This window comes from Podarcis pityusensis, assembly GCF_964106645.2.
Source record: "Podarcis pityusensis genome assembly, chromosome: 2".
NCBI classification, from domain to species: Eukaryota; Metazoa; Chordata; class Lepidosauria; order Squamata; family Lacertidae; genus Podarcis; species Podarcis pityusensis.
Window position 1 is genome coordinate 107,877,622 of NC_138029.1, and position 11,111 is coordinate 107,888,732.

General features: G+C 49.2%; 1 long non-coding RNA gene across 1 annotated transcript in view; it reads left to right on the forward strand.

Annotated features, from left to right (window-relative positions):
* LOC308470279 overlaps positions 1–11,111 on the forward strand; it is a 350,106-nt gene that overhangs the window by 289,020 nt on the left and 49,975 nt on the right. The window lies entirely within an intron of this gene.

Sequence of the window (11,111 nt, forward strand, 5' to 3'; positions counted from 1 at the left end):
TAACACTGTGTTCATAGGCAGTGGAATGAGGGCATATTATACACTTGAAGCGCTATGAACAGGCATGGCTCCCCAACCCAAGAATCTTGGGAAAAGTAGTTTGTTAAGGGTGCCAAGGGAACTATAATTCCCAGAGTGGTTTAACAGCCGATCCCTCTTCCCAGGAAGATTTTGAGGGAGATTCGGGTGGAGTGATGCCTGCCAGCTGGCAGCTGCTCAGTGGTGGTGTGAAGGCATGACTTTGGTACAGAAGTCCAGGTTTCCACACCTCAGAACAATAAGTAGGCTTACCCCACATTTTGAAGTAAGAGATGCAATGCATGTTGTTATAGAAAATGGGGAGGGGAGCAAGACAATGCCTAAAATTACCTAACTTGTGGGGTGGGGCCCCTTTGGCCCTCTAGACATTGTTGGACTACAATTCCCATGTGGTCAGTGGTCGGAGATGACTGGAGTTGTAGTCCAGTAACACCTGCAGTTCCCTGTAAACTCAGTGCACCATTTTTGTGGCTGAGAAGATTCCTGGGGCCACTAGCAGTAAATGTGTGTGAAAAGGATTCCCTGAAGGTTTGAAAACTTCAGGCCCAAGACTGTCCTCCTTGAAAATATGAGGGCAGAACAGGAATTTGCAGAATGGCTGTCCCATACACACCATAAATTTACTACACACTCCCACCCCTCAAGAATCCTGGGAACTGTAGTTTGGGTGCTGGGAATTGTAACTACAGTTCCTAGTATTCTTGTGGAGGTGGGATTGGGGCAGAGGTTTGCTTCAAATGTGTTTTGTGTGTGTAGCCTAGACACAGCCGCATCTCATGTTTGCAGTGTGTGTGTCAGAGTGGCTGCTAATTCAGAAGTGTCCAACCTGGGATGCCAGCGAAACAAGGCAGGAGAAAGGCAAGCCCTTTTTCTTCGCTTGCTTTCCATCCTCTCATAAGCCCAAAGGGTTCCAAGTTATACATACTGATCTCACAGCAAAGGCCTTTGGGCCTGCCCGCCGGTCACGCAAACATTTTCTCTGCTCCCCAGACACTCTAAAACTCAAGCAGGGTTTTTATTTATTTTTTCCCCCTTTCCCCTTCCTTCTCCCACCCAAATCCCAAACTGGTAACTAGGAGACGGGAGCCAAAAACACACTTTTGCCTTGCTACGATCCATTCATGACTTTTAAACACTAATCCCCTTTGTACCTCTCCTCCGGAGCCAATCCTTGCCTGCAGCCCATTCAGCTGGGTACAGAGTTTTCTTGCAAGCTTCATTTAAAGGACGGGGAAGGGAAGGGAGGGGCAGGGAAAGGGGGGGGGAGAACACTAAAAAGGAAAGGTTGGAAAAAAGTAGTCTTTTCTTCCTGTCCCGATCTCAGTCTGGAGTGGAGAACTGTGTTTGTATGTTCTGTGTCTTTGGAGCAGCGTAAAGACAGGGCTTTCACTGAGAGTGAGTGCCTGTCTGTCACAGCTCGGGGCATTCATTCCCAAACACTGCATGCCATTCACGGCCTGCCAGGCCCGGGCTCAGAATACAGCTTAACTCAGGAGACGGCCACGAGAGGCTGAGAAAAGGAGCCGAAGTGGGGAAAGGAGTGGAGTAGAGAGAGGCCGAAAATGGAGGATGGGCCATGGGGTGTTGCTTGCGCGTGGGGAAGAACCGCCAAAAGGGGTTCAGACCGGCGTCATGTTCAGACCGGCGTCGTGTTCAGGTCGGCTTCAGATCCGCACTCGGCCCTTCAAGCTCCCTGGGTGGTCTGGCGCCTGTTGCTCCCACTAGGCCTGAGCCTACCTCACGTGGCCGTTGTGAGGGCAAAATGGAGGTGTGGGGGAGCAGCGGCCGACACCGGCCTCCCACATTTCTGGGCATCACTAAAATCCGGCAGCCCCACCTCTCACACTCTGTTCTGCAGCATCGTTGTGGCGCCCCCTCGGCGCAGCGTCCAGTCCCCCTAAAACTGCCTCTGTGGGGAGCCACCTTGCACTCATGAAGGAAAGGTGGAATGCAAATGTAATGTTGTTATTTAGTCGTGTCCGACTCTTTGTGACCCCATGGACCAGAACACGCCAGGCACTCCTGTCTTCCACTGCCCCAAAATAAGGGATTTTCAGAGCACAGGTATGTTCGACTTCTGAGGCCCTCCGAGCCAAAGGCAGAAAGCCCAGCCAGCAGCCAAACGAAGCCTCAAGCGGTGGTTCCCACAGCGCAGCAACCCGGCAAAGGGGATGCAGCAAGGAAAACCACCGTCACCTCTCCGCTGGGAAGCGCTGAGCAAAGGCGAGTCCCCAGACAATGCAGCCGAGGCATGCAAGCTCCACCCCCCAGTCGTTCTTAGCCTCCTTATTGGGTGAGCAACGCAGCCAAGCAACACAGTTGGAGCCTCCCTCCTCCCTGGCCGGCAGGGAGGGAGGGAGAGGAGCTGCTTCCTTTGAAACCCGGGAAATTTAAGGGACATCATCAATAAGGGACAGCAGTGGGACACAGTGCTGGGATAAGGGACTTTCCAGCCAAATAAGGTACGGTTGACAGCTGTGCACCTATTGCCACTCACTGAGCTACAGAGAGGGCTCAATTCTGGATATTGTGAATTGGAGAGTTCAGTGTCTGCTAACAACTCTCAGCACCCGTAACAAACCACAGCTCCCATAATTCTTTGGGGGAAGCCTTGACTGTTTAAAGTGGGCTTAAAACTGCTTTAAAAGGATGGTGCAGATGTGCCCCTGGACTCCTATGTCTATAGCAGCTGGGTTACAGCTTACATACAGTGGTACCTCGGGTTAAGAGCTTAATTCGTTCTGGAGGTGCCTGCCTTCTTAACCTGAAATTGTTCTTAACCTGAGGTACCACTTTAGCTAATGGGGCCTCCCGCTGCTGCCACCCTGCCACCACACAATTTCTGTTCTCATCCTGAAGCAAAGTTCTTAACCCGAGGTACTATTTCTGGGTTAGCAGAGTCTGTAACCTGAAGCGTCTGTAACCTGAAGCATCTGTAACCCGAGGTACCACTGGTATTTTAAAACCCTAGATGACGTAGGTGTAGCCAGGGGGGGAACTACCGCCACAAAAAAATCAGGAAAAATCAACACAAATCTGAGGTTCTGCGCCCCCCGCCCCACAACCTAGCATCCATTCTAAATGATTCCCCCGCCCCCAATCTTGGAAAAAGCTTTGCCTGTTGAGCATCTGCTTGCTCTCGAGATAGATACAGTGGTACCTCGGGTTAAGTACTTAATTCATTCCGGAGGTCCTTTCTTAACCTGAAACTGTTCTTAACCTGAAGCACCACTGTAGCTAATGGGGCCTCCTGCTGCCGCCGCGCCGCCGGAGCACGATTTCTGTTCTCATCTTGAAGCAAAGTTCTTAACCCGAGGTAATATTTCTGGGTTAGCGGAGTCTGTAACCTGAAGCATATGTAACCTGAAGCATATGTAACCTAAGGTACCACTGTATTAGAATTGCAGAACCATTCCTATTGGGGAGTGAGGCTGGGGGAAGGGGAATTAGTACCCTCATTTAAGAACTTGTTTTTTGCGCTGGAGAGTTCTTCCCCCTGCTGGTTTGCAAGATGAATGTGGTCTGGTAGCGGGAACTCTTGGCGAGCCCCGGGAAGATTGGTTTCTATCAGGGGGTAAAGAGGAGGATGGCTGAATATCTTCCAGGCAGCCTTCCAGCAGCCACAAAAACCTCCCCCAGCTTGCCCTCTCCCAAATTAAACATGGAAATTAGTCAGTTCCCTCATTACAGGCACCTGGGAACTAGAGAGGGCTTTCATTGTTTCTATAGTTTCTTTTTTTCCGCAAAGCCGCTGCTGTGCTGAATAAGAGGCGAGTCCGCAGCCCTCTCCCACAGCTCCATGGGGGATTCTTTTCGGGCCTTTGGTTTCTGCTGGAAGGCCAGAATGAGGCCAGAGTGCGACCCGATTGCAGAGCCGAGCGCTAACAAGCAGGGCATTCTTTCGGCTTGGCCAACGCCGGTCTCAGTCACAAGGCAATTATGACCTTTGCTAGCCTAAAAGAAACAGCTCCGTAACCCCCCAAAAAGAGCTGATAAATAAACCCCCACAATTCCGGCCGAGTTTTACAGGGGATTGTTTCCAGCTTCCTCCGAGACCAAAGTGTCGCAAGCGTCGAAAGAAAGCCACCATTAAATTAATAATTAGAGCCCTTGAGGGGGATGTCAAAATTTCTTTCTAGGAAGCGTTCAGGAAATTGGCATACAGAGCGCTAGTAAAGCCAAACCCTTAAAAAACTGTTGTGGGCCTGCCTGCTTTGTAACAGCGGCCTTGGGTTTCTTGGGTCCTTTGTCATCCGAGTTACTCCGTGGTTATGACCGAGCGGTTTCCCGAAAACAACCTTTGGAGAGATAGTTTGAAAGGTTTGTGGGTGACCAAAAAAATAGAATAATTTAAAGGGAACAGCAAGCTGGTCAAGGGATTTAAAAAAAGAAAGAAAGAGATGAAGGTAAATGGCAGGCTGCACATTCACCAGGAGCAGCTTTTCCTGGCATGTCAATGCAAGGCTGGTAGAAAGCATCACTTTGTGAATGTCTGCCTGTCGGATTCAAGCTGCAGGAGATAGAAAAAAAAAAGTATTGACCCTGAAAAGAAAAGAAAATAAATTAAACGTGAGCACAGAAGCAAAAGTCAGTTTGATATACAGTGGTACCTTGGGTTACATACGCTTCAGGTTACATACGCTTCAGGTTACAGACTCCACTAACCCAGAAATAGTGCTTCAGGTTAAGAACTTTGCTTCAGGATGAGAACAGAAATCGCGCGGCAGCAGCGAGAGGCCCCATTAGCTAAAGTGGTGCTTCAGGTTAAGAACAGTTTCAGGTTAAGTACGGACTTCCGGAACGAATTAAGTACTTAACCTGAGGTACCACTGTATATGAACGCTCAGGGTGGCATGAATCTGTCCTCACATAGTCCTGTGCCAAGCAGTTTAGTGCCAACAATTTTAAATTAAACTGAGATTAAAAATATTGTTATTGCACTACACGTAATAAAGATTTATTAAGGGTAAACAATGTAATCAATGTTTTTATTACGCTGCATATTAGTTTACCGATGCCGGGATGCCAGTGCTATCAGTAACTGTTCCTCCTGAATGGCTCCCAGCTCCAGCGTGGATCTTGAACCCACAACCCTGAGTTTAAGAGTCTCATGCTCTACCGACTGAGTTATCCCTTCGTCTATGATCAAGCTTGAAGCGCTGACCAGTGACACGGTCTTCTCGGTAGCTTCCCCGTTTATGGAACACCCTTCCTGGTACGGAGTATATAGAACAGCTGTAGCTCAGAGGCAGAGCACCCGCTTTGCATGCAGAAGGTCGCAGGTTCAATCCTTGGCGTCCTCCCAGTAGGGCTGGGGGCGGGAGGAAGTCTCCTGCTGGTCAGTGTGTAGACCAGCCTTTCTCAACCTGTGGGTCCCCAGATGTTGAACTACAACTCCCATCACCCCTAGCTAGCAAGGCCAGAGCTCAGGGATGATGGGAGTTGTAGTCCAACAACATCTGGGGACCATAGCTGTCAACTTACAGATTTGAAAATAAGGGACCAGTAGCCTCGAAAATAAGGGATCAGCAGCCTCGAAAATAAGGGATCAGCAGCCTCGAAAATAAGGGATCAGCAGCCAAAATAAGGGATTTTGCTTAGCTTATACAGAAATCCACCACTGATGGAGCCATGCTGCTTTTGCTGCAACTGTGTTTTGCAGGGGGTTGGACTAGATGATCCTAAGGGTCTACAACTCCGACCAAAGAAGAGCGGCAGACAAAACTGATGAACGACGTCGAGATGGCAAAGCTTACAGGCAGAATTAGAATCCAGGAAGAGGACCTCTTTAATAAAGAATGGGGAAAGTTTATAATTTAGTTGAAAAGCTATTGTAAGAGTTACATTGGTAGGATTGACAGAAAACTTGTAGTAAAAAATTGAACTATGGATGGACAAATGATTTATAAAAATAGAGTTATGAAAGGGATGCAGAGGGGGAAATCACTACATTAAGGTGCTGCACTGGTTGGAGGGTATGCTAAGCAGCACGTTGGGGCTGCCGTCATCCTGGCGCGAGGAGTTCCATCGGCCCTTCCCCACTCGAGATAGAGGGAGGGAGGGAGGGAGGGAGACTCTCGCCCACGCCGCCCATGAGCCCGGCATGAGGTGGTAGTGGCACTGCGGGGGCCACTGAAGTGCAGCCCTTCTGCGTCCCTCCCCATCCCCTCCTCTTCCTCCTCCCTCAGGCTGCCTCCTCAGCCGCCGCCACTGCCGCCTCCGGCTTCCCCTGGCAGCGCAGCGGAAGTCTCGCAAGAGAGGGGCTGCCTGCCCGCCCGCCGCCACCTCACGACGCGCCCCTGAGGGGGGAAAGGGGGAGACGGAGACGCAGCAGCTTGTGCGCACGCTCTCTCTCGCGGCAGAGGACCCCGAGCCGCTGCTTCCCTCCCAAGCCAGGCGAGCGTGAAACCCGGGAAATTTAAGGGACATCATCAATAAGTGACAGCAGCGGGACACGGCGCTGGGATAAGGGCGTTTCCCGCCAAATAAGGGACGGTTGACAGCTATGCTGGGGACCCACAGGTTGAAAACCACTGGTGTAGACAATAATAAGCTAGATAAACCAGTGGCCTGACTTGGTGTGAGGCCTATGATTTCCTCAAATCATTCGGGAGGAATTTTAAAACACGAAATATACTGGGTTACATCCAGCTTTCCCTGTCTGCTAGCACAAGGGCTCTTGAGTTAATGGGTGGTTGAGATTTAATGCTGGGCAACCAAGAGGAATCTGATGCAACAGCTGCACTAGCAGAAACTCCTTGCACAATCAAAGTGTTTTTAAAAATCCTTCATTGGAGGTTTTTAAACAGAAGTTTGATGGCCAACTGTCGGGGATTCTTTAGGTGTGGTTCCTGCATTGCAGGGGGTAGGAATAGATGACCTTTGGTGTCCCTTCCCATTCCACAATTATTTGAAAGTTACCAGCACTGTCTTGTGAAGCAACGGTCTGCAGCTGGCGCAGAAAATTTCAAGTATCCCACTAAGTGTGTTTAACTTGGCACCACGCTGGATACAAACCCACAGATCCTGGCAACCATTAACTGATTACCTGTAAGAATACTTGGCTGTTTTAAAATGCTTTTAATAGTGTGTGTGTGTGAAATGGGATTATTCTTTGTAGCTCCGCGCTCCTTTGGGAAGAAGGGTAGATGGACAGAAATCTAATACAATAAATAAGTACATTTAAGCTCAGATTAGGAACACAGGAAGCTGAGTCAGGCACATTGCTCCATCTAGATTGGTATCGCCCACACCAACTGGCCCCAGCTCCATAGGGATTGTGGCAGAGAGTATTTCTCAGCCCTACCTGGAACCACCGGGGATTGACCTTCTGCACGGAAGGCAAATGTTCTGCCACTGAGCTACTGCTCTCCCCTCAGCGATCACCAACTGTAACGTTCTGCATCCCATTGCCATTCAACTCCCACCTTGCAATTTACTCCTTTATATGCCTGCCAATTAAGATTTCACTTCATGCATCTGACAAAGTGGACTTGAATTCATGGAAGCTTAAAGGTAAAGGGATCCCTGACCATTAGGTCCAGTCGTGAACGACCCTGGGGTTGCGGCGCTCATCTCGCTTTCTTGGCTGAGGGAGCCGGTGTACAGCTTCCGGGTCATGTGGCCAGCATGACTAAGCCGCTTCTGGCGAACCAGAGCAGCGCACGGAAACGCCGTTTACCTTCCCGCCAGAGCGGTACCTATTTATCTACTTGCACTTTGACATGCTTTCGAACTGCTAGGTTGGCAGGAGCAGGGACCGAGCAATGGGAGCTCACCCCATCGCGGGGATTTGAACCGCCAACCTTCTGATCAGCAAGTCCTAGGCTCTGTGGTTTAACCCACAGCGCCACCCACGTCCCTATTCATGGAAGCTTAGGCCGCAATAAATGTGTTAAAGCCTTTTAAAGTGCCACAGGGCATCCTTGACTGTTGTACATTCTGTTGTGGCTCTTGCCCCATTCCTCCCCTTGGTCTGTCCAGTCACCTTGCCTTCTTGTCTATTGCAGTGGCGGAAGGAAGGAAGGAAGGAAGGAAGGAAGGAAGGAAGGAAGGAAATCCTGCTTACTTTGGATCATAGGCGAAGAGGGAGGATGGCCTTTCAGGACAGAACATAGCCGAAGCTTTTTCTGCTGCTGTGGAGCATTATAGAGACTCCCGTGAAGGACTGGCTCCACCATGAGGCAAAGAGGCTGCCCTTTTCCCCTTGTAATTGCCTCTCAGAACACTTAATTATTACTATTAACTATTATTATCCCACCTCTTCCCCAGATCGTGACTCAAGGCGGCTTACACATATAAAGCAGTACTGTACAGGTAAAATGGATAAAGCTAAAAACGTGTAAACTATAATAGTTAAAAAGCAATTAAACTACAATAGATTTATTTTGCAGAGTTGCAGAAATGAAAACAGTAGTTGTTATAAAGTACCTGGTTCTCAAACTTAATCTGTTCCGGAAGTCTGTTCCAAAACCAAAGCTTTCCAAAACCAAGGCACACTTTCCCATAGAAAGTAATGTAAAATGGATTAATCCATTCCGGGCTTTTAAAAACAACCCCCAAAACAGCAATTTAACATGAAGTTTACTATTTAACGAGGCCACTGATCCATAAAATGAAAGCAATAAACAATGTACTGCAGTCACACAATCAATCAATCAGTCAATCAGTAGCTGAACTGGGTTCCACACAGTCACGAAAACAAAACAAAAAAGCCGCAAAAACAGAAACACAAAAAAAATAGCAAAAACAGACAGACCGCAGCGTAACACTCAAAACGGAAGCGTAACACTCAAACGGAGCAGGTTCGGCTTCCGAAAAAAAGTTTGCAAACCGGAACACTTACTTCCGGGTTTGCAGTGTTTGGGTTCCAAGTTGTTTGAGTACGAAGGCGTTTGAGAACCAAGGTACCACTGTACTTGCATGCAGCCAGACAGAGTCCTGCAAGGGGTATGGCAGGTGCAGACAAGCATAACTCCCCCTGCACCACAGGAAAGGTCGTGCCATGTGAAGTGAAAAATAAATGGGGGGGGGGGAATGCAAGGCAGGGATGGAGGTTTGGCAGCACACGCTCCCCCTGCAAATGTGTATGGACTGGCCTCACTGTGCTAGAGCTGGTCCCAGGCCCCTCCGCCTAACCTAGCCTACAAAATGGTTTTGAAAATAAAAGGGGGGGGCGGAAATAAACCCATCCATGCAACCCGTCATGAAGGGTAAGAAAGCTGAACAGCACAAAGGCAGCTGAAAGGATCAAGGGCTTGAAGAAGGATGGCATATAAGCCCAAGGAATGAACAATACAGGCACAATTATTGACTATTGAGATCCAGCGCCGAGGGCCTTCTGGCAGTTCCCTCATATCGAGGTTACAGGGAACCAGACAGAGGGCCTTCTCGGTAGTGGCACCCGCCCCGCGGAACACCCTCCCTTCAGATGTGAAGGAAATAAGCAGCTATCCTATCTTTAAAAGACATCTGAAGGCAGCCCTGTTTAGGTAAGTTTTTAATATTTAATGCTGTATTGCTTTTAACACTCAATTGGGAGCCGCCCAGAGTGGCTGGGGAAACTCAGCCAGATGGGCAGGGTATAAATAATAAATTATTATTATTATTGAGAGGAAATCAGCAAAAGTCAACAGAGATCAGGTGCAGATGTTTAACCTTTTAGCACACAGCTGTACATATACACAGAGAGCCAAGCTTTGGTTAACCATGAACTGTAGCAGCCGAGTGTGAGTTCGACAAAAGCTAGGGGATAATATTATTAATAATAATAATAATTTATTATTTGTACCCCGCCCATCTGGCTGGGTTTCCCCAGCCACTCTGGGCGGCTTCCACAAAGACCAAAAATACACTAATATGTCATACATTAAAAACTTCCCTGAACAGGGCTGCCTTAAGATGTCTTCTGAATGTCAGGTAGTTGTTTATCTCTTTGACATCTGATGGGAGGGCGTTCCACAAGGCGGGCGCCACTACCAAGAAGGCCCTCTGCCTGGTGGCCTGTAGCTTTGCTTCTCGCAATGCGGGAACTGCCAGAAGGCCCTCGGCGCTGGACCTCAGCGTCCAGGCAGAATGATGGGGGTGGAGACGCTCCTTCAGGTATACTGGGCCGAGGCCGCTTATGTCAGGTGACAGGACATGGGTGAAGGGGCTTTCAATCCTAGCACATCTCTGGGTACCAACAGCGCAAGCTTTTCCTGCCTCCATTCTGAATCTCAGTTGCTCATTCTGACCCAGGCAAACGGCCCTTCCATTCTCTCCATCCTGCCCTCTCTGCACCTCGATGACTCAACCCAGTTTCCTGGAAAAGACACAGGAGGAGCTTAGCATACCCACTGCGAAGGTCTGTTGACCCACAAGAAAAATCGGTTAGCTGCGAGAGCTGATAATGGTCTGAGCAACCCCGTCTCCCTTTGTCTCTGCTATAAGGGGGGGGGGGACGGACTCCAAGCTTCTGCTGCTGTTTGCGGTGGTGGAAGGGAAGCAGGGTGTTAGGCCGCCCTCTGCTCATCGTGGGAAAAAATGGCTGAGCTGCCTAATGAAAGTCCCTGGGGTTTAAGAGCTCATAGCTGCAGGGCCGAACATTGCCCAACCTCACAGCAGTGTCTAGGGCAGGACTACAGCCTAGCACGAGGCTACTTGTTAACGCCCTCTGAAAATCTTTATCCCAGGCAGCAGCAGGATGACTCTTCAGAATAGAATTGTTATTGAGTTTGGGTGTGGAGGGTAAGCTGTATGCTGGATCCTTCTAACCCCAGGATCCAACAAGTGTTAAAATATAAGCCAGGCTAGAGTCCTGTGTTGAGGTGATCACCTGGGCCATTTTGTCTTCCAAAGCAAGCACAGTGGTACCTTGGTTCTCAAACTTAATCCGATCCAGGAGTCTGTTTGATTCCCGAAACGTTTCAGAAACCAAGGCGTGGCTTCTGATTGGCTGCAGGAGCTTCCTGCACTCAATCGGAAGCCGTGTCGGACATTTGGCTTCTGAAAAATGTTCACAAACCTGAACACTCACTTCCAGGTTTGCGGCGTTTGGGAGCTGATTTGTTCGACAACTAAGCCGTTTGAGA